Here is a 3,694-nt window from a genome sequence, read left to right on the forward strand (position 1 = left end):
TGGAGCCAGTTGGACTCAAACATTTTTTGTGGGTATGAATTTTTGTGCATGTATTAGGAGAAATGTGCACGAAAATGGTTAGAATTTTTTGTGCAGACTTTAAAAAATGCAAACACCACACACCCTGGGAAAACACACACTGAGCCAACAAACAAACCAGCTAACACAGCACAGACACACACATTCACAGTACAGATACCCCCCCTCCCCACCCCACCTATCATCCCAGGATGTTCCCTAATACCGACAGATTTCTTTTTTCCTTTTTTCTGGGTGGCTGTACACACTTCAAAATGAGGTGCTGGGCTGCAGCCTCTCATTAATTTTATTTTCCAAGAATGCTAGGGCCCAGTTGGGGATCTGGGAAATAAAGAGGGCTCTGGAGCTCAACATGTTGCTTTGTAGCATGACAGCTTCTCAATTATTATTTTACATTAAAAAAAAATCTTTAAAAAAAATCAGGAGCAGCAGGGAGCCTGGTAGGCACCAAAGGAAGGTTTGCAGGCTCATTTGTGCCCATGGGCACCACGTTGGGGATCCCAGGTACACAGGTAGTTTGTTCAGCTTCCAAAGAAGTCATTGGGATTTAAGCAAGCTGTGTAGAGCACAGGTGGGCAACCTGTGGCTTGTGTGCTGCATGTGGTCCCCAGCCTCTCCCAGTGCAGCTCCCTATGTCCCTATTAGCATCTTCTGCCGCTGCCATGAGTTGCCCACTTTGAAGAACCCCTTTCAAAGGGCATTCCTGTCAAGGCAGGGAGGGGGCAAGGAGAGAAGAGCCCTTGGAAAACCCTTTATATGTCAGAGGCCTACCTGAATAAAAATGTCTTTGCCTGCCAGCAGAAGGACAATAGAGGGGGAGCTAGCTTAGCTCCCTCAGCAGGAAATTCCAGAGCCTGGGAGCAGCCACCAAAAAGGCCCTCTCTCACATCTCAGAGAGCTTTGGCTATGGGGCGGTATAGAAATGAAATTAATAGCAATACTACTATCCCCACCAAACATCCCTCTGATGTGGTGGAACTGAGAGAAGGGTCTATCTATCCCAAAGATCTTAAAACCCAGGCAGGCTCATATGGGAAATTCGGACTGGTCCCAAGTCATATAGGGCCTCATAGGTCATAACCAGCACTTTGAATTATGCTGGAAACAGACCAGTAGCCAGTGAAACGGTTGTAATAAAGGAGTTGTGTGTTCCCTGTAACCAGCCTCAGTTAGCAATCTAGCCCCAGTATTGTGGCCCAGCTGAAGTTTCTTTCTGGATACTTTTCAAAGGTAGCCCCACATCGTGTATGTTACAGTAGTCCAAACAGGATGAAACTAAAGCACGTGTCAGTGTGGCCAGATCAGACAGATCTAGGAACGGGTGCAGTTGGTGCACTAGCCTCAGCTATGCAAATGGAGTCCTGGCTACTGCTGAAACCTGAGCAGCCAGGTGCAAGGCCGAGTCCAGAAGTGCACCCACTCTGCAGACTTGAGTCTTCAAGGTGAGTGTATGTTAGGATTCCCTTTTTGCCCTTCTGAGAACTCCAAAAGCCAAATCAAAACACAGACAAGAGGCTTTTATTCCATGGCTTTAATCCATTTACTCCAATGAGGTATACAGATGCAAATTGCTAGTGACTCCCAGACTACAAAGGAAAAGCCTTCAAGGAGTTCAAAGGGAAGCTACGAAAGTTGGCCACTGTTTGGGAAAAGGCGGCAAACTAGCCTAACTTAAGGGGTGGGAGGGCAAGATCTCCCTCTCTCCCGTGACACCTCTAGACGCAGCTGTTGACGCTGAGCCAATCGGGCAGACCTCCTAAGCTCTGCCCCCACCATCTCCCGCTTGTGTCTGCATCTGCGCCTGGCGTCTAAGAGTTCAGGTTCTCCTGCCCCCACTTCCCCCTGTTCATTATCTATCACAGGGATGTGAGTAGGGGGGCCCTCTCCGTCCAGCTGTGCCTGGGAAGCCTGGGAAAGTTCGTCCTCCAAGTTTTGCACCTCTTCCTCAGAATCTGAACTGCTCTGCCACTCTGCGCTCAGAAGCAACCCTGACAGTGTAACTCCATCCAGTACAAGTTGAGTCCCTATTCCCTGATCTGCCTTTTGACTAACCAGGAGCACCTCTCTCTTGTCTGGATTTGTTCTCCCTCATCCCTTCAATTACCAACTTCAGACATTGATTTAAAACTGGAAAAAATTATTTGGATTTAGATGGCAAGGAGAGATAAATGTGGGTGTCATCAACATACTTGTGGCACCAAATCCCAAAACTCCAGAAACATCTCCTACTGGTTTCATATATTATTGGAGGCACAGTTGTGCCTCCAATAGATAAGGTGATGAGTAAAAAAAAATTCTTTCATGTTAAATTTAAATCAGGGAGGTGGGTTATTCTAACCTTAATAAATCTGAAAGGGTTTCACCAATCTTCCTGAAAATCGCAGGTGCCAGACAGAAATGTCTATTTTACATAACCAGAAAACTTTAGGAAGATTGGTTAAAGACTGAGAGAGAAAGGAAAGTTAACAGAAAAAATAAATACTCGGTCAAGCAGTTTTGGCACTGAAAACATGTGTTGGCAACTGTTTGTGTTCATCATTTGCCAAAAACCTGGAAGCTATATATGCAAAACATATGTGTTTACCTATTCCCTTTCTATTGTACTTGGTGGAATGGAATTCCTTTTTTTAAAAATTCAATTTACTTATTTTAAAAATAATTTTTATTGGTTTAATGAATCCCTATGAGATTTCATAAGCTGGCACTCAGAATGTTGAGGGTGGGATAGGGAGGGGAAGAACTGCTGTGTAGAGAAAAAGCAGCAGCAGCAGAAGCTGAGTTTCTGGGTCCTCTGTGTGTGTGTATGCAGACAAGCAATCCCCTCAGCGTGACCAGACTTCACTGCTTCTGTTTACTGGTCTGCACTCCCAGCTGTTCCACGCCTTCCTCTGCTCCCCCCTTGCCCCTTAATAATTTGCGTTACTAAGATCCCTTTTTGGATTCAAGTGTTGGGAAGAGTGGCCTGAGAAGGAAGCTTTGGCATGGAATGGGAGTGAAACTTTGCTTCATAAGCAGACCTGTCTTTCCTTGGGGGCAGAAAGTTTTGCTGCCTGGAAAAGCAGACAATCATGCTGACAAAGCTGTGGTCAAGCCATGGAACAATGGAGCAGTATGAGAAAAGGTTACATTTGTTACTCCCTGAAGCTACCAGCCCCAGAAGTCCAGAGTGTTCCCATGTACCCTGATCAGGCCTAGAGTAACCTCAGCTGCCTAAAACAATAAGAAACTGTCCCTGCAGGTTTCTGCCCACCCCCCACTGCCATATGTCATTCAGAACCAAATTTTCCAATTAGTAACTACAGAAAAGAGCCAATCAAAAAGCAGAAAATTGAGGGCTGTCAGGGGATTAAAGAAAGCAACAGCTCCCTGTGAAAAAGATAAGAACCACATTTGTTCCAACCTGGCTTGCTCAATTTTTACCTTTTGCTTAACTCTGAACTTCATTAGCACATTTTGGTTTGTTTTGAGAGCTTTTTTGGTTCTTGCCTCCCTTTTGAGAGATGAGTCCTCGTTTCTCTTTTGGAACATGTTTTCTCTTGGCTTTTAGACTATTTTGGGCTATCTTTCCCCAAGCCATTTTCTCTGAGCCAGGCACCCGATGCCTGAGCAGCCTGGTGTAGTTTTTGCCTGCTATTCTATTTCGCCCACTGGTGAA

This window comes from Heloderma suspectum, chromosome 3 (genome assembly GCF_057233095.1).
Source record: "Heloderma suspectum isolate Gila_16-S chromosome 3, 16-S_ref, whole genome shotgun sequence".
Lineage (NCBI taxonomy): Eukaryota > Metazoa > Chordata > Lepidosauria > Squamata > Helodermatidae > Heloderma > Heloderma suspectum.